The sequence below is a fragment of the Armigeres subalbatus genome, chromosome 3 (genome assembly GCF_024139115.2).
Source record: "Armigeres subalbatus isolate Guangzhou_Male chromosome 3, GZ_Asu_2, whole genome shotgun sequence".
NCBI lineage: Eukaryota > Metazoa > Arthropoda > Insecta > Diptera > Culicidae > Armigeres > Armigeres subalbatus.
In genome coordinates this window covers 33,325,349-33,353,279 of record NC_085141.1, presented here as the reverse complement: position 1 = coordinate 33,353,279, position 27,931 = coordinate 33,325,349, and the positions used below count along the sequence as shown (strand labels likewise).

At 39.2% G+C, this 27,931-nt stretch overlaps 1 pseudogene; it reads left to right on the top strand.

Annotated features, from left to right (window-relative positions):
* LOC134221560 (large ribosomal subunit protein uL6-like) lies at positions 1-27,547 on the top strand (annotated as a pseudogene).
* The last annotated feature ends 384 nt before the right edge of the window (positions 27,548-27,931 follow it).

Genomic DNA, 27,931 nt, shown 5'->3' with positions numbered 1-27,931 from the left:
ATGCGAAAATTTGCCGTTTCCCATGCACGGATGCCGAAAGCTGCAAATGTGCACAACTTGACGCTCGAGCTGAGCTCTGCTGCTTTGTGTCGATATTATCGATTCGATACGGAAGTCAACTCTGATGTGGTGAATCTGCGCTGCCGCGCCGGTTTCAATCATTATGCTAATGAATTCGGTTGGATTCAATTAGGAAACTTGCTCGCCGACATCATCCAGCAGCTATGTGAAGATGCCATCTAATATCACTCCGACGGCCGGTGTGCAGCTCGATATTGAGGAGAACACCGGTTTCGATTTCATCTCGATCTCATTAGCAGCAAATGAGCAGTCTTCTCGATGATTTGTGTGGTGAGACCAAAACCAATTTTCGGATAGATGGGCCACCGTGTGCCGTTTCGGTTTGTTTTTGGAATCCAATTTGTACGACCTCACGCAAATTGATCTCTCGTTGCAGGTCCGAATAGGGGGCCTGTATGACAAGATGAACCTCATCGGGTTTTAATGACCCTCTTTCGATGGACCACTACTGATCCGTTGCATCGATTGAAATATGGCTGATCATTATCCGCCGCAAGTAGCGGCGGTAATAGCAGCAATGCAGTAATACAAGTATGAATGGCGTAATAAGTAATTTGTAGAAGAAATCAAAACATATTTATACGTTATACCTATCTTAAATTGTTTACGTGCTTGAGGATGCGGTTACTTATGATTTGCAGTGCAATAATGTATTACATTATATTGTCACACTTAATGGTTCAAACCCTTAATAGTTTGTGTTTACCTTTTAAAAATAGCAAGAATATCGATATCATCTTCTTCTTCTTCTTCGTTGGCATTACATCCCCCACTGGGACATTACCACCTCGCAGCTTAGTGTTCATTAAGCACTTCCACAGTTATTAACTGCGAGGTTTCTAAGCCAGGTTACCATTTTTGCATTTGTATATCAAGAGGCTAACACGATGATACTTGTATGCCCAGGGAAGTCGAGACTATTTCCAATCCGAAAATTGCCTAGACCGGCACCGGGAATCGAACCCAGCCACCCTCAGCAAGGTCTTGCTTTGTAGCCGCGCGTCTTACCGCACGGCTAAGGAGGGCCATTGATATCATAAAGAGATCAAATTTCAAACATATTCTAATGTTGACATCAAACTGAAATCATTATTTGTTTTCAAATCATTATAGGGTAAAACGTCCTATCGTTGTGGTATGCCCTAATGTTGCGGTAGTGTCGAAGTACTCCATTTTGGATATAATACCATTGAAAACAATTGTGGGTACACTAAAACTCTTCGGATTAACGACTAGAACAGCTTTTGTTTGACAAAATTCCGTTCTAAATGATGAAAAATCAACATTTTTCGTTAAAAGTTTGAATCCTTTGAGCCTATCATTGCGGTAGTGCTAAGGTCCTATTGTTGCGGTATCGCTCCCCATAAGAATTACATGCAATACCGCAACAATAGGACTGACCTTCAAAAAATATCGCAACGATAGGCAACTTCGTCCTATTATTGCGGTAGTTTGTTTTTATTGTGATAAAAACAAAACAACATAAGTACAGCACAATTGACGTAATATTTACGAAACTATAGTTAACGAGCATTCTATTCAACTACTACAATGTGGAAATCGACCAACAGGTAATTTTTGAAGAATTTTTGTAATCAATTTTGTTTTGACACGGTGCTTAACCCCTCCATAATAGGTCGTTTTACCCTACTTTTGATTTTATCTTGCTGTAGATTTCTAAATTGTATGATATGACATCAAACTGATCACTTATTATGTTAACGAAAACCAACATCAAAATAAGATTTCAATTTGCTTTCATTGACAGTGGGATAGTTTTCGATTTGATGTCACCACGGCAGCGGCACTCATTTTTTTCACTATGGATTTAAACGATTTGCTTATAAATTGCCTACATCCTTTAGTGTTAGATTACCCCAATACTGACTTATTTTCCAACTAGCTGCATGCGCCTGGCCTTGCACTGAATTGCCAGATTGATTTGGTATTTTTAAAACAGGACCACCGTCTTCAACCAGAGGCCATACAGATTGAGCACTAACCACAGCAGATTTCAGAGAATTAGCTAATTATTCGCACCAATCCACCGTAACGATCAGTTAGTTGACGTGTCATAATACAATAGAGACAAAAACAAGATTGGAACTTCTTTAGAATTGGTAAAATATCTTAAAAATAGGTTATCTTCTTGTCTCTCTTGCGCCTATAGTTGCAGTAGTGTTCCAATAGCTGCGATTCGATATGGGATTCGCAACTATAGTAACATGAATAACAAAATGCCGCAACTATTGGAACACTGCAGCAATAATTGTAATTGCAGGAATGATTGCATGTAACAATAATAGGTTTTGATGCAGTTACGACACGCTCCTTATAGAATATAGTCATGGGCGTAGCCAGGATTTCGAGAAGAGGGGGGCCAACTTTTTTGGTCTTCTAAATCGTAGTTTTATAGTAATTTTATAAAAACACATGAATATTAACAAATGAAACTAAATCCAAACCAAATCGAAACAATAATTAGGGGAACAGACGGCTTTGGCAGGTTTTGTTCTATTATTGGCAGGGGGGTTTTTGTCGACCGAATTTTGTGAAATTTGGCCACAATATTCTTTGATATGCAAAGAATGTTTAGGCCAAATTTGAGCAAAATCAGTCATAAAAAACCCCCCTGCCAATAATAGAACAAAACCTGCCAAAGCCGTCATTCCCCCTATTAAAACAATAATGGATTTAAAAATGCGTGATTTATTGCTCATCAGATATTTTTAAATAAAGTGAGAAAAACATTAACGAACTTAGTATTCAGAAAGAATATAAAATCGGCTATAACAATTATTATAAAAATCCTGCATTCTTCCATAAGTCTTGTCTTATGCATTCTTCCATAAGTTTAAGAAAACTAGAACCATACATCTGAATTTCTTAACAAATTCTCTCTGAAATAATATTTATTATAAAATATGCAGAAAAATCAATATGCAAGCTTTCTCCAGGAATTCCTTCGACAATTGCTCCTGGCATTCTATGCGAAATTCTATCAGGGATTCTTCAGGAATGCCTCCAGCAACTTATTCGGCAGTGCCTTCAGGAATTCCACCATAAATTTTGCCGGGAATTGATCCAAAAATTCCACCATTATTTACTCCAAGAAAATCTTCACGAACTTCTTTATAAGTTCTGCAGAATTCCCTGCAATAATTCAAATAATTTCGTGCTGTTTCCCATAATTTTTAAGAATAAGAATATTCCGTGGAAATTCCGCAGAATTGCCAGTAAACATTCCTGAGAATTTCACGAAAAATATTCGAATTTCTTGTTCAAATTCCATAAAATTTCCCGTGAATTGTTTCGAATAATTTCTTGTGAAAATTTCAAACAATTTCTCCAGGAATTCCACCGAAAATTTATACAGAAATAATGCCGAAAATGAAATCAACAATGGAATTTTCGGAGGAATTCCTAGATTAATTCGCAATGAAATCCTGAAAGAATTCCGGTGGAAACTTCAAGATTTCCACTGGGAGATCCTCCAGGAGTTTCTCCGAAAATTCATCCTGGAATTCTTCCAGGAGTTCCACCGGCATTTCCAATTTCTTTTGGATATCCTTCGAGAATTATTCCGGTAGTTCTATTGGCAGTTCCTCTGAAAATTCTTCCGGGAATTTCGGCAGAATTTGAATTTATTAACGATTCTTCAGGAATTTATATAGATTTTCCACCAGAACCTCCTCTGAGAATTTCTCTGCGAGCTCCTCAGGGAATTCTCCGGGAGGTCCTCTGATGATGATGATGGTCCAGCTACAAACCCCAACAAAGGTTTCAGCTAGACGATATTTGTCTATAACATAAAATCTCTTGTTTCCGAGAATGCTTCTGGTAGTTTCCCTGGGGTTCCTTTGAAAATGTTGAAAATGCTCCCGGGAGTTTCTTCAGATATTCTTCCAGAAAATTCCTTCGAGAGTTCCTCCGGGAATTCCACCAGCAATTCATCCGCGAGTTTCTCCGGAAATTCCTACGGGAGTTCCAACAGAAGCTATTCCAGGAAATTATTCAGGCTTTTTTTTTCAGGAAATCATTTAGGCTTTCTTCAGAAATTAAGCTGGAAATTCCTACAGAAGTTCTTCCGATAGTTTCTCTGGGAGCTCATCCGGGAGGTCCTCTAGGAATTCTTCTAGTAGTTCCTCCTGAAATTCCTCCGGGAGTTCTTACGGGAGCTCCTCCGGCAGTTCCTTCGGGAATTCCTCAGGGAGATCCACCAGCAGTTTCTACGAGAATCCATCCGGGAGTTTCACCGGCAGTTTCTCCGGGTGTTTCTCTGACAAGGAACTCCCGGAGGAACTCCCAGAGTAATTTCCGGAGGAACTCCCGGGGGATTTTCTATAGGAATTTCCGGAGAAATTATCAGAGGAATTCTCGGAGGAACTGCCGGTGGAACTTCTGGAGGAATTTATTGAAGAACTACACTGCCGTAATCTGGAAAAGTGACGTAACAGCCATTTTGCAACATGCATGTTTTCCATTTTTCTGTTAAAGAGCTCGATGAGTAGTACTCGTTAACACAATTTTTGGAAAATGGCGTATACGTCACTTTTTCAGATTACGGCAGTACAGAAAGAATTTCCGGAGGAAATCCTGGAGGAACTCTCGTAAGAATTCTAGGAGGAACTCCCAAAAAAAATTCCGTAAGAATTCCAGGAGGAACTCCTGGAATAATTCTTAAAAGAACCTTCCGGAGGAATTCCCGTAAGAACTCCCAGAGAAATTCTCCGAGGAACTTCTGGAGGAATTTGTAGATAAATGCCTAAAGAAATGCTAAATGAATTCCTGGAAGAAAGCCTGATTGATTTCCCGAAGAACTACTGGTGGAACTTCAGAGGAACATCCAATGGAATACCCTAGAGGAAGGAAACAAATATTTCTGAAGGAACATCCGAAATCCCATTTCCCGTGAAATTCCTGCCAAATATCGTCCAGGAATTCCCTGTAAAGTTCCTGGAGGTATTACCGGAGAATTTCTTGGAAAAACTCCTGGAAGAACTCCCGGAGGAACTCCCACAAGCACTTCCGGAGGAATTCCCACATGGAAGTCCTGAAATAATTCTTAGAGAAGTTCCTAAAGGAATTTCCGAAAAATATCTGAAGGAATTCCCAGAAAAATACCAGGAGGAATTAATGCAGAAATTCCCAGATGAAATCCTGAAAGTATTCCCAGATGAATTGCTGAAGAAAATCCCTGCGGATTGTTCCGAAGAAATTTCTGGAAGAACTCTTGGCAGATATCCGAGTAAATTCCGAGTGAAGTCCGGAAGGAATTCTAGTACACTTCCGCGGAATATCTCCCGGAGAAATTCCTGAAGGAATTCCTGAAGAAGTACCTGAAGAAACTCCCGAAAAAATACCTGTAAGAATTTCTGGGGATACTATATACTTGGGAATACTTGGACGAATTCCAGGAGAAATTCATGAAGATATTTCTGGAGGATTTCTTGAAGGATATTCTGAAGTAATTGCAAAAAGAATTCCAGATTGGAATGCTAGATGATTTCGCTATTGAATGTTTGGAGTTATTCCCGGAAAATTTCCTGGAAGTAATCCCGGAGGAATTAAAGGAAGAGTTCCGAGAGGAATGCCCGGAGAAGTTCCTAGAAGAATTTCCGAAGGAATTTCTTATAGATTTACAAGTGAAATTATGGAGCTTAATCGGAGGATTTCCGTCATAAATTTTTGAAGAAACTGGTAGAATTTTGGGAAGAAATTCAGTATGTATTCTTGACGGAACTCTCGAATGCATGCCTGGATTATGCTGGATTATTCCTGAAGAGAGAATAGCCGAAAAAATATCTAGAAGTAAATATTGAAGAGAAGAAAAGAAATCTTCAAGGAATTTCTTCGTGAATTCCCAAAAAAAAATTTAGTGGGGGTTTCTAGATAAGGAGGAATTACAATTACATGAGAAGGATTTTCAAACGATTTTCAGAGGAATTTGTGGATAACTTTCCGGAGGAATTCAGAAGTTCCCAGGGGAGCTTCTAGAAGGATTTCAAGAAGAATTTTTGAGTCCGAAATGTTTCGAGTTGTTTTGAACTTTCATATATTATGGATCCTGGATGCCCTAATAAGTTTTGGGAATCTTTTGAATTTCATTGGATCATAAAGTGCACATGTTTGAGAGAACTCATTTCAGTACCCATTAAATCGTTCCACAATTTAGGGGGGGGGGCGACGGCCCCCCTGCCCCCCTTGGCTACGCCCATGAATATAGTTATTGAGCTTTCGGAAACATTCTCAAGGTAAAGAAAATGAAGTATAGATTAAGCATAATCGACCAATCAGTGCTGAAACTCTTTGTTCTTCTTACATCAACATCTAATATTTTGTTTTTCTCTTTCTTCAAAGTTTTTTTTAATCTCTGCCTTTCTGTTCCGTAGAGCTATGTAGCTCTGAACATCCGGATCCCAGACGAATCATTCCCCGAGCACGACGACACACCACACGCCAAATGACCGGATGATTCCCTGATGTCCATTCCATCCTTAAACATTGTAATTAAACATACTAACTTCATAATAAAATGATATTGTGATATGATATATATCACAAAGAACCATGGCTCTGTAAAGTGTTATACTCGCCTGAGACAACTCAATAAACGAAATTGAAAAAAAACAGTACAGTAGTTCCTCCATCATTGGGTCTTTTACCCTACCATGAGAGGCAACGGACAGGTCACAAAACGACCAGTGGACCAGTTTGTTAAAAATGCATTTTAGACGTGGGACCACGTCTGCCTGCCTTGAAGTTGGTTTTATACGGTTTTCTTACGTGGATCGCTGTTCACGCGATTTTTTTTTCGGATTTTAGGTTCTTTTAGGCGTTTTAACGCTGTTTTACCGACATTTTCACGCTGTGAAAACTGACTCCAGTGTGTTGCAATATTAATATATAAATATTTATTATTGAAAACTTGCTAATCGATTAAGTTAATTAAGCAATCGGTTCCGGTAAATCAACCAATTCCATAAGTGCATCGCAAGCATAGATGTCAAATTAATGAAACTTACAGGGATTTTAGCTTGTACAGTTTATTCCTGCAAACTTATACCGCATTTTTTTCTCGAAAGCTTGGAGACTTTTTACGGAATATTTTTGCTTACGTCTATTGGTGGCAGTAGAAGTTCTCAAAATCTTCTTCGCTGCTGCAGTGGATGCGTTCTGCTGGGAAACTTACCTTGACTCGTTCCTGCTGATTCCTAGGTGTCTGCCGGAGTAAACGCAATGTCCGACGCAACTCATTATAAGGAATTATAATTAAATATTATCAATGAGCTGTCAAACTTCTTTGTCGAATAACGTCTACTTTGGTTTACTTCATAGCCAAACCAAACATGACCAAACGCCATTGACAGGCCCAGCTTTAGCGATGGACTTTTCTATTATGAACCTGAATGGCTTCGTGGCGGGTACTTCTTCTTTGTTCAAGTTTGCGTCGGTCGTGGCTGCAGCGGTACATTATTAAAAACGGTTGCGGTCGCCGGAAGTGATTGCTGCAGAAAATTCATTCGCAACGATGGTGACGGTATCTGCCAATGTACTAAAGGTACACAAAGTAAAATTACAAATCTAGACGAACATATGAAATGGACCGAACAGCTAAAAAATTATTCTTTCTGGTTCCTTATCTACATAGCTATAGACGAATCCAAATAAAAATAAGAAGAAGACACACGACGGTGTTAACTTTGACAGATCCTACAGCACAGCATAGGAAGATAATTTTAAAATGCTTATTATAAATTCTAGACAAATTGTAATTAAAATCTGATTGATGTACGATACGGAAAAAGTTTTGAATTACATATTCGGAAGTTTATCTCAATTTTTTGAATATTTTCCAAAAATGTGCCTATCATACAGTTCGGAACTTTTTCCGTATCATAGGGTATCTGTTCCCATATTAATAACAGCCCGTATATTAATCACAACCGTCGATAAACCAAATAAAAAATCAATTTATTTACAATTTCTTACATCGTATGTACACAATAATGGATGGATTCTTGAATGTTTGGAATATTATTCAAGATTTTGTTTGAGTAATGTTTTAATTCACAAGAATCAAATTATTAAAAGATAAAATTAGTAAGGACTTTTATTTGTATTTTCCTACCTTTGAAATGATGTGCATGAACTGCTCGATTGCTACTAGAAGATTCATCTGTTTTCACGCCGGTGTTTTCACTCAATTTTGGGCTAAAACAATTCTATCCCTTCAAAATTCACTTCACAGCACATAAAGCACATCACATTTTCACTATGAATATAATTATATTTTAAAAACCAACGCGATTTCCTATAGTTTGATATATAGTTGCCGACCAACATTTTTATTTAAAAAAAACTTTCATTGTGAAATTCAACTCTTATGTTTGTGAAATAAATTATATCGAAAAGATAAATTATGACAAACACAAAATTGAACTGATAAGATGGAAAACTGCAACAAAAACAGAAATTTTGTAATTATATTTCAACTCAAATACAAAATATTGAAGAATTCGGCATCACTGCAATCATATCGTTACGTATACACACATGTAATAGTGTGCGTATTTTATGTTGGAAACAGTATTATTGATATAGGTACAGGCATAGGATTAACTGTTTTTGAATGTTATTGAAATAGGTGCATGGCGGTAATGATGTTTTTTAGCTAAATACTTCTATAATGTGATGAAAATTTCATTTTTGAAGTTACCAAATTGTTTTCAATTAAAAATTACATGAGCCGAGCATAATTATTCACATTTTTCTTGATTATTGGGAGAGAAATCAATGCATTTCATATGCGCATTGCCTTATTGTTATTGATATAGGAACAGATACCCTACTTCAATCAGATTTTTATTACATTTTGTCTAGAATTTATTATAAGCATTTTAAAATTATCTTCCTATGCTGTGCTGTAGGATCTGTCAAAGTTAACACCGTCGTGTGTCTTCTTCTTATTTTTACTTGGATTCGTCTATACAGCGATTCCATGAAAAAAGAATAGAGTCGAAAAGAAAATCTCCAATTTTGCTTAAAATATGTATGAATGATGTCTACCGAAAATAATTTAACTCGTTTTTTTTGTTTCGATCCAAGCGGTAAAAAACGGCGTTTTCTAAAAAATCGAACATTCAAAACTTTCAAACCAATGCACAGAAGGACCAATCTTCAAAAAGACGGTCAAAAACCATTTTTTCAAAATGATTCAAATTGGGTCCTAAAATGAAGAATCGATATTCGATTTTCTTTCATGGAACCATGAAGTTAATCATCCTGAACGCGTCAGTTTTTCTTTCGACTCAAAAATCGAAAGGAACATTGTTTAATTTGAAATTTGAAAATAGATGAAAAATGCTTACTCGACATTTTCGGTCTTGTTTGACCTTCGGAATAATATGATTCAAACGCACTAGCAAAAAACCGCAGGGCACTTGACTCAACCTTTGACAGTTAATATATGGGCCTGACGTTTTGGGCTGATGGTTAATTCGTTCTGAATTGCTGCACAGCCCAAAATTTGCCTTAAAATGTCTTAAACACAAAAATATTATTTTTGATGATTTAGACTTTTACCAGAATTTTTATAACATCGGTTCAAGTATTCTTGACCGATGCACTATAGTTTGCAAACATAAACGATGTAGGGCTTTAGGACCCAATTGATAACTTGAGTCATGGGTTGCTAGTAGAATATTTCACGATGATGTAAACATAGTTTTGAGTCATTTTATTCGGGTGGATCTTACCTTTACAGTCAATGCAAGTTGAGCATGTTATCAATTTTTATTCTGTTGAATCTTGTAACATTTATCTTACTGCTTCATTATGTTGGCCACAACGTATTCATCGCTCAAACCTATTATAGGTATTTGGCACCATTACAAAGTGTAGCCCTAAAACTAATAAAGGCACACTTAAACGTTCGTAAATTATTTTTGATCGCGCAGAAGGTACTCGGTCTTTATTATGTATAAAATTTTTATTGTATTATCCTCCAGATGTATTCATTGTAAAATTCAAAAGGGTACCCATGAAATTCACACTGAAGCTTCATTTTTTTTTTTGTAAGGAATCCAATCCTGAAGAAATTAGGTTCCGCCACCCTCCGCCCGCTCAGTTATTTCGGTTTTACTGACAGTGGTCCTTTCGGTCTTGCCAATCAATTTTGATAATTGCAGCAACGCACAATTTGTAATCACTTCTCTTTCTACATCTCATTTGCCCCAATGCAATGGTGTGACATCAGCTTACAATTGTCTAAAAAAAATTTCTGGGTTTTCGACTCCCCCTCCCTCATGTAAGATTTCCCAAATAAAAATGTTTTTTTATTTACATGGTGCGTAAAAAAACGATAGAAGCCACCCCCCTCCCCCATAAGTGCTTACGTAATATGTGTACGCCCCCCTAGCACCATTTGTTCTTTGCTCACGCATACTTTTGTTAAGAAAATCCTACGTGATCATTCCCGAGTAGCACACTTGACATATCAGTCACTGTGACTCATATGCGACCAAATCCAGTCACATTGGAGTTGCTGCAACCAAATCGATCTGAACTGTGCTACTAGGGTTAGTTCTTACAGGCACCTGCGCTCTGAGATTTTGAAAATATTGATAATGAAAGTAGGATAAACTATCAAGTCATGTTAGGGGTCGTTCAAAAATGATGTCACAGGTTTTAGGGGGAGGGGGTCTAAGATTTTGTGACAGTACATGTACTAGGTAAACAAAAAAGCGGGACAGGGGGGGGGGAGGGGGTCTAGAAATCCCAAAAAGTAGTGGACGTCATATTTGAATCGCCCCTTATGTCTAGTCGCAATGGATAATTTCGGAAGAGGATTTCATTTTATCCCCCTCTTTTAATTTTTCAAACTTACATTGTAAAAATATCATGAATTTTTCACATAAATCGTAAGATCAAGTAACAACTTGCGCCTCTACAGCTTTACTTAGTTTAGGGACAAAACAAAACCTATTCCACATGTTTGCTATTTCTAACAATAAAATAAATTTCTCGTTTGCGCTGCGGGGAGGCGGCTGAAATCGATAATTAAAAACCTGTGGAAATGCTCATAGAAACTCTACATTGGCGGTGCCAGCCATTGATATTTGATGGGGCACCACTTGGTGCAAGCACGTTGTCTTAGAGAACTATAGCGTGCTTGCGACGACTGGTGCGCCACCTCTCGCTCCGATAGTTGTACTTTAGCTTACGGGTCGTTGATGCCGAGAAGATGAACCATCTATTCAATGAAAAATCACAATATGTGGCCTGCTAGACCATTTTATTCACTTCAAACATTTATGACCGTCTTTTTTAGAATTGGTCCCACTGTGCAATAGACCGATTTGCAACCTTTTGGCATGAATGGGGAGATTTTCAGCTATAGATTTTAGAAAAAATATCGTTTTAGGAAAATAGTAAACTTTAAGGTGCTTAAGTAATCAAAAGATCTGATTTTTTTTATTTAAACCTTCTGGACCACAACGACTGTACTTTTTTATTTTTGCCTTTCTCGTATATTAAGTATACGTAAAGGCTTTTGTAAGATTGAGATGAAATAGGTTAAAATTAAATTAAATTATTATATTTTATTTCATTAGATCTAATTCTGATTATTTGCAATCTGTTTAAACATTTATAACAGTGTATTATAAATACCGGCCTTATAATATGGGGGACACACTTGTGGTATTTATACCATGGTACAAAATTCTTAAAATTAGGGCCATACCAGTTATTGTCTTCATTAAAGATAGCCTTGAAACTATTTTTTTGTCGCCTTGTACCATGGTACGAATACCACAAGTGTGGTATTCACAAGTGTGGCCCTCAGGGAAGTGGACAAATTTCGATTAGCACCGAAACCCATCTTGCGACGTATCAAACTCCATGATTTTCGAAGACTAACTCAATAGATGAGTTTTTGAGAGGTTTTGGACACATTGGCCACGTTCGGAAGTGTTCCCGGGAGCCTGGTTCCCTCAGGGAAGCGGACAAACTTCGATTAGCACCGGAACCCATCTTGCGACACATCAAACTCCATGGTTTTGAAAAAAAACAAGCTCAATAGATGGGTTTATGAGAGATTTTGGACACATTGGCCACATCCGGAAATGTTCCCGGGAGCCTGGTTCACTCAAGAAAGTGGACGCCTAGCACCAAAACTCATCTTGACATGTCGCAAACTCCACGATTTTGGAAGAAAATCTCAATAGATGAATTTTTGAAAGATTTTGGACACATTGGTCACGTCCGGAAGTGTTCCCGGGAACCTGGTTCCCTCAGGGAAGTGGACAAATTTTGATTTGCACCGACCCATCCACATATCAAACTCCATGATTTTGAAAGACACGCACAACACTTGATTTTTTGAGAGGTTTTGGACACATTAGCCTCGTCCGTAAGTGTTCCCGGGAGCCTGGTTTCCTCAAGGAAGTAAACAAATTTAGATTAGTAACGAAACTCATCTTGTGACGTAACAAACTTCATGATTTTGAAAGTCAAGCAAAATAATGAAGTTTCATATGTCGCAAGATGGGGTTTGGAGCAAATAGAAATTTGACCGCTTCGCTGAGAGAATCAGGCTCACGGGAACACTCCCGGACGTGGCCAGTGTGTCCAAAATCTCTCAAAAATTCATGTATTGTGCTCTCAAAATCATGGAGTTGGACATGCAAAATGGGTTTCGGTGCTAATTGAAATTTGTCCGGTCCCCTGAGGGAATCAGGCTCCCGGGAACACTTCTGGATGTGGTCAATGTGTCCAAGACTTCTCAAAAACTCATATATTGAGCTTGTTTTTCAAAGTCATGGAGTTTGATGTGTCGCAAGTTGGGTTTTGGTGCTAGGCAAGATTTGTCCACTTTCTTGGGGAAACCAGGTTCCCAGGAACACTTCCGGATGTGGCCAATGTGTTCAAAACCCCCCAAAAACTCATCTATTGAGCCTGTCTTTCAAAATCATGGAGTTTGATATGTCGCAAGATGGGTTTCGGTGCTAATCGAAATTTGTCCACCTCCTTGAGGGAACCAGGATCCCAGGAACACTTCCGGATGTGGCCAATGTGTTAAAAACCCCCCAAAAACTCATCTATTAGGATTTTCTTTCAAACCCATGAAGTTTGATATATCGCAAGACTGGGTTTTACACCACTTGAAAAGTGTCCACTACCACAGGGAACCAGGTTCCCGGAATATCCGGAACCATGTCCTGGTGGTTCAAATGTATCAAAACTTTCTGATGCTGGTCAATGATGATTGACAACGTTTGCATCTGCATTCTGGTCACTTTCATTCATTTATCAATGGTTTTAAAAAAATGACCCGTTTTTTATTGCACCTGACCCAGGACCCCCCCTTAATAAATCCGGCCGGATTGTCACTATGGTCAAATCAAGTCATGTACCAAAAAATAGACATGATGACGCTTCTTCCCTGAAAATTACATGGCAATCGGACGAAAAATGAACCTACACGGGTTATTTCAATTTTGATTTCTAGGTCAGGGTTGTTGACAAATTCGAATTTAATTTGGAAAATATTACAGTTTTGTTTGGAAGTTTAAAACTAATATAAGGTACACTGGGGGAAGTGGAAAAGGAAAAATCGATAGTGCCTGTTTGAATTAGTGTAAAACCAGTTTAAATGATCTAAATGCGTTCAATCAAAATGGGCTATCAAAAACAGTCAATTTTGCACCAACTGTGCGGTAATTCATACCATTTTGGTCGCTTGAAATTTATGGAAATAGATTTTAAAATTAGGAGATGTTTTTCCACTTTTCCTAGTGGGATGGGGTAAGTGGAAAACCCATGTTACCTTGACCTTCAATAGTGATGAGTAGTTACATATAACTAAAATCAATACGATAATTGCTCTGAGTATCTTTTGTGGAATATTTTCATTACCTTAACGGAATAGATCCTCAAGGAATTCTCGTAATAGCTAGAGGAGGGCTGGTTTTGCCTTCTCGAACACTAAGTGTACGTGAAATCTATATGCTCGCCCCAAAGATGAACTTTTTAAAGGAAAAATGGGACTTACAGGGTTATAAACTAATCAACTTAGTTTAACGAATTGAGATGATGTCTGTATGTGCGTATTTGTATGTATGTGTGTGCGAAAAGCACGTACAACATTATCAGCTATTCTTGAGCACTTGTCCTTAACCAGTTTGTTCGCAAAAAAATTGCATTCAACGGCGAAACTTGTGATGCATAAAAATGAATACGAATTATAGAATATATTTACCTATCGGTGCTATTTTTAACTTTCTTATACATTTTTTTTTTCATATGTAAAACATGTGAAAGGCATCAATACCGATAGGTGGATTAATCAGGCATTTTCTACTTTATATTAGTCCAATCACCACTGGAATCACAATGATAACAAAGAAGAAACATATTAAGATTTACAGCTATCGAAATAAACCCTGCACACCAAAAAATTATTAATATTACAGGTCATGTATTTCAATAAAATGACACAAAACCACATGACATAAACTAAATCGTATATTTTTCATTGACACGTGATTTAAAATTACATGTCACGGAACCTAAACGCAGCACCCGATGCGACGCACCTAACGCACAAGCGGTCGATAACTTGATGCAGTGAAATACTTGTTCAGTGCAAATCGTGGAACATGTTTTACTTCGATCACCCCTCTTTCAAGAAACGAAGATAGCTGAGTGGTAAGGTGTTGGGCTCTCACTCAGCGGGCTTATGTTCGATTTTCGTTCCAACCCTTTCATTTTTTTGTCAATTGTGATGTAAAATTAAAGTATCACCTAATTTTACGTCAAAAATGACGCTCGTATATGTCAGCGTCACAACACCTAAAATTACATGAATATTTTTAGGTGTGTGGAGGGAAGACAAAAATTGCGTAATTAGAACATTATCCACTTCCCCCGCAGTGTTTGATACCTGGGGTAAGGGTAAAATCTTTGAATTATTTCCTTTCTTGGTATAAATCACTACCAATTGAATGGAATTAGTTCAATTATATTATAATGGTCACCTGTGATATAAATTCACTTGAAAGAGGGACAATTGGTGCAAATAAGAATTGATTTTATGAATGCAAAAAATAACTTTTCATGAAACCTAAAATTACAGTTCATGCGTTAACCGTGTTAGTGTATGTATTATACAAATTTCAACACAGTATTAGTGTGAGCATCAAAGTATATTCTTACATAATGTTATGATGTGGTAAAAACTGTAAAGTATGTATAATTCCAATCTCTCGAGTCGATTTTTCCACTTCCCCCAGTGTACCTTAATGAAATGAAATAACCAGTTGGATTGGATATCTCAGAATTTTCGAGAGATATAAAATTGTTATCTTCTGTAAAGTGGTTCGAAAAGTCATGATAATTAAATTGAGAATAAGTTTGACTTGTTATTATCAGATGAATTGGCTATCGCAGAATCTGAGATAGAAAATTGTTATCTTAAAAAATGTGGTTCGGAAAGTCAAGACAATTATATTGAGAATAACAGACAATTATATTCGGAAGAAAGCCAAACCGCACCAAGCGGTTTTTTGACTGACTGGTGGTATTTTGTTTACAAAAAGTAAACGGAAATCCTTTCATATCGATTCATGCGTACATTTGATGAAGGATATCCACAGTTTTGAAATTGGGTGATCAATTAAATCTGCTAACCGAAAATTTGGGCAGAAAAACGAGTAATTTTTTGTTGGCGCGTGGTGCGATTTGGTAGAACCCTGGCCAAATATAGTTTGAGAATCATTCACTTGGTGGTGCTAGTATACATGAAATTACCAGATCGATATCGCAGAATCTATGAGAGATAGAGAGATATTATCTTGTACAAAGTTGTTCGAACACTCCACGACAGACCATTCGCCAAGTACTGCAGAAATGCCGCGAATACAACGTGCCCACGCGTCATCTATTCATCGACTTCAAAGCCACATATAATACAATTGATCGGGACCAGCTATGGCAGCTAATGCACGAACACGGATTTCCAGATAAACTGATACGGTTGATCAAAGCGACGATGGATCGGGTGATGTGCGTAGTTCGGGTTTCAGGGGCATTCTCGTGTCCCTTTGAAATGCGCAGAGGGTTACGGCAAGATGATGGTATTTCGTGTCTGTTATTCAACATCGCTTTAGAAGGGGTAATACGAAAGGCAGGGATAATCACGAGTGGTGCGATTTTCAATAAGTCCGTCCAGCTTTTTTCTTCGCCGATGATATAGATATTATGACACGTAACACGATCCGGCAGGTACGAGACGGCGTGGAGCGCAGCGAGCGAGATGGGCAGACCAGGTGCAAAACGACTTGGCGAGCGTGGGGCGTATCCGAGGTTGGAGAGATGCGGCCTCGAACCGTGCATTGTGGCGTCAAATTGTTGATTCAGTGTTATCTGTTTAGATGTTAACTAAATAAATGAAATGAAATGACACGTAACTTTGAGAAGATTGAGGAAGCCTACATCAGATCGGACTAGACATCAACGAAGACGAAGTACATGATAGGAAGAGGTTCAAGAGAAGACAATGTGAGCCACCCACCGCGAGTTTGCATCGGTGGTGACGAAATTGAGGTGGTAGAAGATTTTGTGTATTTGGGCTGACTGGTGAATGCCGAAAATGATACCAGCAGAGAAACTCGGAGACGCATAGTGGCTAGAAACCGTACGTACGTAAATCCGCAATAGAGTTCGCCGCCGTACCAAACTGACTATCTATAAAACGCTCATCTGATCGGTAGTCCTTTACGGACACGAGACCTGGACAATGCTCGACAGATGGCGGACGGTACGTGAAGGGGACGAATGAGCTGCTGGGAGAACCATCCAGAATATCGGACAGTAACCCGGTGAAAATAGTTCTCGACAACGATTCGACGGACGAAGGCGAAGTGCGCAGCAGGCGAGGTGGATCAATCAGATCAGATGGAAGATGACTTGCGGACCCTCCGTTGACTGCGCGGTTGGCAATGTGTAGCCATGAACAAGTCACTTCGGTCTTAGTAAAAAATCTATTGTGTCGCCAGCACTATATTGAATTCCGATTTCCGACACTTTACTTCCGAATTTACTCCCGACATCATGAACGTAAAAACAAAATTTTAGTTTGCCACCAACACATTGTCGGAAGTGTGGAAATTGTCTTCCGAACTTCAAGCGACGTTGTCAGCGACAAAACAAGCTCGATTTTGTGACATTTTTTTTTTCGTTTGGATCTCGTCGGAAGTGGACCTTTGCTGCCAGTTCATCAGCGTCATACAAACAATTTTGGTCTAAATGCACAATATCTTCTTCTTCTAAAAAAAAATGAATTTCTGTCTGTCTGACTCTTATAGACTCGAAAACGGGGAAGGTTCTTAAGATGGTTCGAGACACCTCCCACCATTGAACAGGGGGCTCCCATACAAATGAAACACAAATTTCTTCATAACTCGAGAATTAATCAAGCAAATCGTTTGTTTCTGTGGTGGTTAGAAACTCCTCCCCTTCTGGAAAGGTGGGGTTCCATACAAATGGAACAGAAATTTCTGCATAACTCGAGAACTTATCAAAGAACAAATCAATTCTTGGTCTAAACGAAGTTCGTCGGGTCTGCAAGTATAAATTCAAAATAGATGACACATCACTTTAAAAGTAATGGCTGAGTTGAATCATCGTACGTTTTCATTTGTTCTCTGCGAATTAACGTTCGTCGCATAGTACAATGCAGACTCTTGCGTGTTTATACATTAAATTCACATCAAACTGATTTTAAACATATTTTGTTGTAACATATTTTTTTGGCCAATAAATGAAACAATGCGTTTTAGCATGAAAAACTCAATGATTGAGATTTGTTATGAATCATTTTACTAACACTGATGAAAATGATATGATAAATGGTAAAATAATCAAATGACATTTCGAAACACTGCAACTGTAAAGGATTAAGCTCCGGAAAATAACACAAAACTTAGAGGCCCCACACACGTTCCGACATATTGTACAACTTTGACTCCACCCCCAGGAAATTTGGCTCGGTTGGAGTAAAGTCTGTCCAACAGTCGTACAACTCACCCACAGACGGTCCGACTTTACTCCAACCGAGCCAAATTTCCTGGGGGCGGAGTCAGAGTTGTACATGTCGCAGCGTGTATGGAGCCCCTTAGCAACTGAGTCCTTATTTCGCGGTTTGTTTAACTAAAATAAATAACAATAATTTTGCACAATTGATGTATAAGACACCGATATTACCCTGATTGAAGTTCAACTCTACTATGAAAGGTCATTTTCCCCTACTTGTTCCCTTTAATCTTGACCAACGTAGATTTTACCATCTGCTAACTAGTTCGCTGTTGTCGATACATCTTGTACAAATATTGACCATCATGATGCCGAATACCTTTCTCATAAGCTGCATCCGCATCCACTCGCTGGCACACTCGAGGCGGGTGGTATTAAATTAATCCAACCTGGCCTATTACAGATCTATGGGAGATGGGCTAACCTAACCGAGCCCAGCAGCGTCCAATGCGATCCCATTTCTCCACAAAGATCCCACCGTAACGCCTTCCCGTGGCCGCTGCATTGGGCGTTCAATGTTCACTGACTCTTGGCTCGGTGCCCCTCTCTGCGGCACGTTGTTGTGGTCAGTTCATAAAATTCTATCGGTCCACTGTAGCTGCGCCGCATCCTGCACTTCGCAATGCCCCCTTCCTTCGCCCCGAATGCTTTCTGGTGGTGATGCTCTCAATCTTGCCGAAGCGCGTAATTTATTTACTTCACGATCACCATCATCATCGTCATCGACAGTGATGATCGTCTGCGCACCGGCAGGCTGGCAGCAGGCCAACAGGCGGCCAGTCAGGAGTCATAATCTCATCCCGATTGGAATGTGCATCGGTCTTTCCTGTGTTGGTTTGCTGTGTTTTTTGCAAATCGATTCCATGGGAAGTTACCCCGATGGGGGTGAAGCACCGCACCGTGGAGAACGAGGAGGAAGGAAGCAGAATTAACAGATACGCGTTACACTTTACCCATTTGCAGTATCTCGTGCAATTTAATTGACTTTTTAATTACGTTTAGTTTAGCGCAACGGTCAGGTTTATTTAGCGCTCAGTCATTTTTACCCTCGCTTCTGAAATGGAAGTATCGTTGGCGAGGGGTGACCTCCTTCAAAAGTTAGAGGCGGATGTCGATTATTGAAATAGAAAATTGAAGGAATCCACGCAGCAGCATTAAGAAGCTTTCCAGTGAGGGTCTAAAGTTTTCTTAAATTGCATTTCCACGTGAAGCATTCAGTGTCGCATAAGTAAAATGTAACAAAATATAATGTCATTGTTGGTAAAAGTAAAAGCCTAAATGACTAAATGCCTCCAATTATTTAGATCATTATGGCACAAATGAATATTCAAAATGATATTAAATTCATATGCAAAAAGCATTTTTTTTTTCAACAGCAAAATAAAAATCTTGTAGGGGACAGACCCTGATCAAAACGCATCCCTTTGAATTCTAGAAAAATATCTAGTCAATATGACCAGAATCGCACTTTCAAATTGTAATAACGTTTTAACGCAACTATGTCATTGTCTGAAACTTCCTGACTTTTCCTATTTTATGGAAAACTATGTTCCTGAACGTTGACCTACTTTGTATGACGTTCCTGAAGGGCCCCAGAAAAGAAACTCACACATACGGTGTTCCATCATATTGACCCGGGTTTGAATTGGCAATATCTCAGGCATTTCTCAGCCAAATTAACATGTTTATACATCCAAAATAATAGTTGATCGGTCACACCTACATCCTGTAATACTCGAAGGAAGGATCGTCGTCAGTTGGACGAAAATTGCATACGAATATCGCGCATGAACGATTTCACTGCTTTATTTTTTTCTCAAAATATACCCAATACTATTTCAGAGATGGCGAATAATGATTGCAAACTATATTTCTACAGATGTTCTAGGTTCTTCAAACCATTCTGGATTTCAGAGCCTTGGTCTACGAGGTCAATTACGCTTGGTACGAAACCAATAAATAGCAACCCATGGCCTTGCGCATAATTTACGATCTAAACATGTCCAAACCGGATGTTCGAAGTACTCCAAATCATTCTAAAGTTCAGACGAATTGATCTACCAGGTCAACTGGGCTCAATAAAAAAAACCAATAGCAACCCATGGTGTCCATACAAGCCCTTAGAGGCCATGTGGGTGATGTATGATTAGGATATGGCTAAACCGGATGTTCTAAGTTCTCCAAATAATTCTGGACTTCATACCATTAATCTACCACACAGCGGCTTTGTATTGCGCCCAGTTGACTTGGTAGATCAATTGGTCTAAGCTCAAGAATTATTTTGAGTGCTTAGAACATCTGGTTTGGACATATCTAAATCATAAATCACGCCTCTTATGGGCTGTATGGACGTCATGTGTTGCTATTGAGATCAGTTGAGTTGATAGATCAATTGGTTTGAATTTTAGAATAATTTGAAGAATTTTGAACATCCGGTATGAAAATATTTAGATCGTAAATTATGCGCATGGCCTCTAAGGGCCTATATGGACACCATGGGTTGCTATCAGTTTCGAACCAAGCGTAATTGGCCACTAAGGTCATTAAAATAGCTCATGCGTATGATCAAAGATTTAGATATGTTCCCATACAATAATCTGAGAGCTCAAAACATCATATTTAAACGAACATAGATCTAAGCATGGCCACAGTTATTAACCACCATCGCACCTTCAGCGCACTTTATCCCCATCTTACCTAATTGCTCACCACAAATATGACATCCAGATAGCCGAATAATAAGTTCAAGCCCATAGTCTGCACATAGCATAAGGATCCGATCACCTGAACTGAGCTACAAATTACTTTATTAGCACCGATAGAATCAGAACGCCAACCTTGACCAACAATTGCTGCGAACTGATCGGTGCCACCATTAGGAGGCGTGTAGTGGATGGCTGCAATGACGATCTCATCTCAGCTGTGAGCTGACCACCGACCGGCATCCATGTAGGTAGGTAGCCGAAAGGTCAAATGTCAGTTCAAAATGCTAAAAGCACTGGCACTGGACGAACCCTTTTCGCGCTTGCGTACCCAACCGAGCCGCCGAGGGAATGGAATTCTAAGCATAACGAGCACAACAGCAGCACCTGTGAACCGTACGCGAGTGTGTGAACATTTAATATCAAGCGCACACGCTTGATGCCGCCGGTTTGTGCGCGGTGTGGTGGGCTGTAAAAAGCACGATCGGTTCTAGGCTTGTAAAGCAAAGAACCGTCACACAGTGGTCGGAAAGTGAACGAAATCTTGATTTGGCAGAAAACAAAAAGTCCTAACTGAAATTGGGGAACGAAGGTTGGGCTGGGTCAGAAAGGAAATTCAAAAGATTCTCAGAAAAATTATACGGGTATTCAGGATCCATAATATATGAAAGTTCAAAACAACTCGAAACATTTCGGGCTCAAGAATTCCAAGTAAATTCCGAGTCCGGGAAGAATTCTAGGACAATTCCGCGAAAAAATTCCCGGAGAAATTCCTGAAGGGATTTAATTCCTTGTCTCAACTTCTCTGGGCATAAAAGTATCATCGTGCTAGCCTCATGATATACGAATGCAAAAATAGTAACCTGGCTTAGAAACCTCGCAGTTAATAACTGTGGAAGTGCTTAATGAACACTAAGCTGCGAGGCGGCTCTGTCCCAGTATGGGGATGTAATGCCAATAAGAAGAAGAGGAAGAAGAAGAAGAAGAAGATTTTTTTTCCGGGAATTCCTTCATGAGCTTCTCCAAGAATTATTTCAGGACTTCCATGTGGGAATTTCTCCGGAAGTGCTTGTGGGAGTTCCTCCTGGAGCTCCTCCAGCAGTTTTTCCAAGAGTTCCTCTGGTAATCCCTCCAGGAACTTCACAGGGAATTCCTGGAGGATATTTGGCAGGAATTTCAAGAGAAATGGGATTTCGGAAGTTCCTCTAGAAATTCAACTCCGGGTATTCCACCGGCTGTTCCTCTGAAAATTCCTCCGGGAGTTCCACCAGTAGTTCCTCCAGGAATTCATTCAGGCTTTCTTTCAGGAATTCATTTAGGCTTTATCTACAAACTCCTCCAGAAGTTCCTCGGAGAATTTCTCTGGGAGTTCGTCCGGGAGGTCCTTTAAGAATTTTTCCAGTAGTTCCTCCTGGAATTCTTACGGAAGTTCATTTGGGAGTTCATCCAGGAGTTCTTACGAGAGTTCCTCCAGGATTTCCTCCGGAAATTCTTCCTGTAGTTCTTCAAGAAATTCATCCAGAAGTTCCACCAGCAGTTCCTCCGAAAATTCTTCTGATATTTTTTTCTGGAATTTCTCCAGAAATTCCACTGGGAGTTCCTCTGGAAATTACTCCGGGAGTTCCTTCTCAGAGGAACACCCGGAGGAACTGACGGTGAAAATCCCGAAGAAATACTCATACAAACTGCCGGTGGATCTCCCGGAAGAATTCCCGTTTTAACTGCCGGAGGAGCTCCCGTAAGAACTCTTGGAGGAATTTCAGGAGAAACTCATAGAAGAATTCGTAGACGACCTCCCGGAGGAACTCCCAGATAAACCTTCGGAAGAAATTCGGGAGGAATTTCCAGTTAGATTTCTGAAGAAAGCATTAATGATTTCCTGAAAAAAGCCTAAATGGCTTCCTGGAAGAGCTACTGATGGAACTCCCGGAGGAACTTCCGGAGAAACTCCCGGATGAATTGAAACTATCAGCAGAATTCTCGGAAAAAATATTAGATAATTCATCTTGTAGACAAATCTAGTCTAGCTGAAACCTTTGTAAAGGTATGTATCTGGACCATCATCATCATCAGAGGACCTTCCGGAGCATAGCACGAAAGAATTATCTGAAGAATTCCTTGCAGAACTTATAAAGGAATTCGTGGAGGATTTCTTGGAGTAAATAATGGTGGAATTTTCGGATCAATTCCCGGCGAAATTGATGGTGGAATTCCTGAAGACATTGCCGAAGAAGTTGCTGGAGGCATTCCTAAAGAATCCGGGCGTGAATGCGTCACGTTTATTGGCGTTGCGTTTTAGTACAAAACGCTGACTTCAACGCTGACGCGCAACGCGCTATTGTGATCCGGCCTTTACTGTTGGTTGTGGATTTGGTTTCAAAGTGTTTGGAACTTAGAAGGAAAAAGTACCAAGCACTAATATTCATGTGTTTTTATAAAACTACTATAGAACTACGATTCGTAAGACCTAAAAAATTTGCCCCTCACCCTTATCGAAATCATGGCTACGCCCATGCGTCGTTGTCTCCGGAGCGTCGAGTTAATGGCGGCTTGCCAGTGGGCGATCACCGCTTCACAAGACGGCGGCGTGAACTCGTGCCCAAAATGGCCGAATTGCGGAAGGAGTGGCGGCTGGAAGAAAAACTTCCAATTTTCGATCCTCGAGAGCGTCCGGAATACCGTTCCGTCGAGCTACTGGGCGAGGACTAAAAAAAGAGACTAACTCTCGGTTCGGGTTCGGTCCAACGTACGATAATTAGCGACGTACGGGGACCGCCCTCTCGGAACCTGATCACCGGGGTTTGTAGCATACGGGTGGTTCTAGGACAGTCCAACGCAAGTCCTCTAGTGCGAGTGAAAATGAACGAGCTCAAGAGTTCTACCCTTCAGGAAATCTTGAAGGACAATTGCTTATTCTTTACCGATTTTCGAATGGCAAAAGCAATTTGGCGCCTTTCTTGATTTAAGCAAATGGTTGAAAAAGTGCTCTATACTTTCAGTCATTGCTGCACTCACTGAAGTAGTATACCACATAGCACTTTGCTCAGCCGAAACACAAACCGCACGAAACGTTTCATTACACAACACAGTCAAGTAGTCAGGCAAAGATTATATTTCGATCTCGCTTTAGATTTCGAATCGATTAACGAATTCAATCATTATTTTACTTAAAAGGTAAAAAAACGTCCGAGCTAAATGAATTCAAAAGAAAATAAATATATTCAAAAAACAAAATAATTAACTTACAAAAATAATAATAATTTTTAATTCAATTTATTTATTACTTTGCTTAAAAGAATAAAAACGTCAAAAACTATTAACTTTAATTACAATAATCAAAACTAATTTCAAAATGTATTTACAAAAGATTTTGCTTAAAAAAATCAAAACATCTAAAGCTTTTAAATTTTATTTCAACCTAAGTTCAATATCCCGACAACATTACAACATGCCTTGAACTGTGATTCTCAATGGCAATTGGGAAGTGAGAAACAAGATACTTAGTGGTGAGTATTGAGGAATAAGGAGAAAAGGATGTGGAAGAAAAAGTAAAGAGAGGAGGAAAAAGCAAAAAAAAGAATAAGGAAGAAGAACAATGAAAGCGTAGCGTAGTTGGCTTCACGTTCGCCTTATGGAACGTACACACGGTCAAGCAGTTTGACCAACATTGACTCCACCTCTCGTTTATTCAAACATTCATCAAGTTTCACCAACAGCGACACGAACAATCAATTTATTCGACCAACAATATCACACACGAACGACCGAAGCGCCAACTTGAGCACCAACCATCAAAAAATATATGGGGGTTTATGCAACTTCACTACAAATGCTCAAACATGTTCGGCGAACCTTGACTCCGCCCCGACAACTCAAACCAAAATCAAACCGTTTTAATTTTTTCCAACCGAGCCGCTAACTGTCAAATGGTTGTTCGAACAACTTCACACACGTTCAAACAAAGCAGCAACCGAAGCGTTTTCTTGGGGGTGGAGTCAATGTTCGTCAAACTGCTTGACTGGTGTGTACGTTGCATTACAAGCGAATAGTCATGGGTTCGATTCCCAGCCCCTTCACCAAAACCCTCGTCAGTCGCCGGATGCGCAGCCTATGCGGTGGCGTATTGTGCACAGCTGCCTGATGACGACTGACTAGATTCTGTGTGGATTCCGGCACAGTAGCGGTTAAGTAACACAGAGTGCCTACCAAATAAAGAAAAGAATAAAAAAAGAGCAATGAAAGAGGAAATAAGGAAGAAGAAATAGGTAAGCAAGAAAAAATGAAGAAGGAGTAAAAAAAAGGAAAAAAGATAAAAAAGGAAGAAGACAAAAGAAAATAGAAGTAAGAAGGTAGAAAAATGAGGAAGAAGAAAGAAGGATAAAGGAAGAAGGATGAAGGGAAAAGGAATAAGGAAGAAGGAAGTACCAGGGAAGAATTAATTTTGGCAATGAAATGAGGTAAATTAATTGGAGTGGAAACGATCGTGTTGGTGCTGGGCACGCCAGCTAGTCCGAGAGAACGCGAGGTGAAAAAAATAATGTGTGCATCAAAGTGCAGACAATTAATTGGGAGTCGCGATTGAACGTGTTTCATAACGGGCGCGGTTCTACGTGCTTACCCAAGTAACATTTTAAGTTTTATAACGCTCTTGAAGACCATAATTTACTCTACAAGAATGTTATAAAACCATAATAAACCCAAAATGTTACTAGCGTAGTACTGTTTTGTGTGGGCGAAACTTAAATAAATTGCTGAAAGTCTCCTTAATCAAGACACAAAAAAATATAAATTAGTTCGCGTAAATTGTTTATATTGAAGGCAGAACGATCGTGCTACCATATAAATGTTTGGTTCTGCTTTGTGCGGATGAGTAAATGAATGAGAAAGTAAAGCCTTCAATGCGCATTTGCTCGCGTTTTATATTGGACTGCGTGACCATCGTTATATTTGGTCTGCTAGGTCGATAAATCGATTAATTATTGCTTACTCATATTATTGTTTAAAATGCTCTGATGGTCACATCACTTATCAGAGTGAATCCAGACCAGTTTGCATTTTTTTATTTTCAATTACGGAGGTGAACTAGCCTTGGGCTAAAAACCTCTTTAATAAAGATTATAATAATAATATAATAATAATATTTTAAATTAGAAACGTCATGCGATGTTTACATATCTGACCCTTTCAATATCTATAGAAACGCAAAGAATGAATGGCATGCGACAAATATTTCAAAAAAATATTTGTTTCGGGACAGGGCATGAAAGTGTGCAATATCTTCTTAATTTTTGTGTTTATTACCACTTTCAACTCGGTGCATTAAAGGAATATGATTAATTTATCGACTAGTGACTATTCAATGCATTCATCTATAAGAGTCATTGAGAAATTTTATTTTTTAAATAACGCACAATATCCTCTCATGACTGCCTTTCATGCGAAATTGATCAAAGAACCCACGATTATTTCATTTGGTCGCCTGAAATAGAAAAAGGCGCTTTGCTCTCTGTCTTATGACGATCACGATCTTTTGCAGTACTGATCCAGACTCAACGATACCTACCCATTAACAAATGTTCCTTCCTGTGATTTTTGTGGAGACGCAGAGGTAAACACGGCCACTAAATAGCAAAAATCACCTACTAATGTTCCTTACTTTTTCCTGACTGACTGTAAGTACATGACCGTTATTGATCTTTGTATTTATTGAGTTACTGAAACTTGCACAGTGAGAATGATTGACTTATCCCAGTCAGCCGTTCAGTTGATTCATATATGTACAGTCAGTCAAAGCTATGCTACGCTAAGCACACTACTCACTTTTGACTTTTCTCTTTCCACTTCTCATTTCGTCTCACCTCTCTATTCTCTTCTCACTTTGTACTTAGCACTTCTCTCTTCTCTCTTCTTACTTCTCACTTCGCATTTCTTGCTTCTCACTTCATACTTCTCTATTCTTATTTGCATCTTCCACTTTTCCACTTTCCACTTTTCATTTCTTGATTCTTACATCTTAATTCTCATTTGTCTCTTCTTTTCCGGTTTTATTCTCACTTTCCTTCTTTTCCGGTTTGATTCTCAAGCGTCTTGTACCAAAATGCGAACGATCAACTCAAATCAGACGGTCACCATCCCGGCTCCCTCGGAAAGCTTTCCAAGAGCTTCCGACACTTGGCCATGAATATCTACAAGGTGTCCAGGAAGAAGCTGATGATTGAGAAGTGGTTTGGGGCCAACAAGGAAATCGCTTCTGTAAGGACCGTTTGCTTGCACATCGAAAACATGATCAAGGTGTGACTTAAGGATTCCAATGCAAAATGCGTGCCGTACATGCCCATTTTTTCATCAACTGTGTTATCAGCAAAAACAACAGCCTGATAGAAATCTGTAATTTCCTTGGAAAGAAGCATATCCGCCGTATCCGGATGCAGCCTGAAGTATATGTCGTGAACTCGGCCAAGCAAAAGGACTAACTGGTTCTAGAGGGTAACGACATTGAAGCCGCTTTTCTGTCCGCCGCACTCATCCAGCAGTCGACCACTGTCCTGAACAAGGATATCCGTAAGTTCTTGGACGGTCTTTACGTGTCGGAGAAGACAACTGTTTTGCAGGATGAGGAATAAGGGGTTGCGCGTAAATGATTTTGTTTCTTGTAATAAGGATGGAAGAGAATGAAGGTTCTTCCCATTTCGCACTTCACACTTCTCTATTCTTACTTCTCTCTCTGACTTTCCACTTCTAATTTGTCTAATTTTACTTCTCATTTTCTACTTCTCACCAGTGCACTGGTGTTGGTATAAACTCAAATTCTTAAATCTCATCCACGAATCAAATCAAGCGCGATTCAAACCCCACCCGACTCATGACCCAGAGAATAGTCCATGATTCGATTCGCGATTTGCATCATTGCGTGATTTCTGCGTGTTCTCTTCTTCGTTAAAGTCTTCGGAATAACTTTCTTTACTTAAAACAATGGACAATAAATCCGGGTTAGGGACAAAAGGTCAAAAGGATAAGATCAAAATTACACAATTTTTAATTAAAATTCTTTC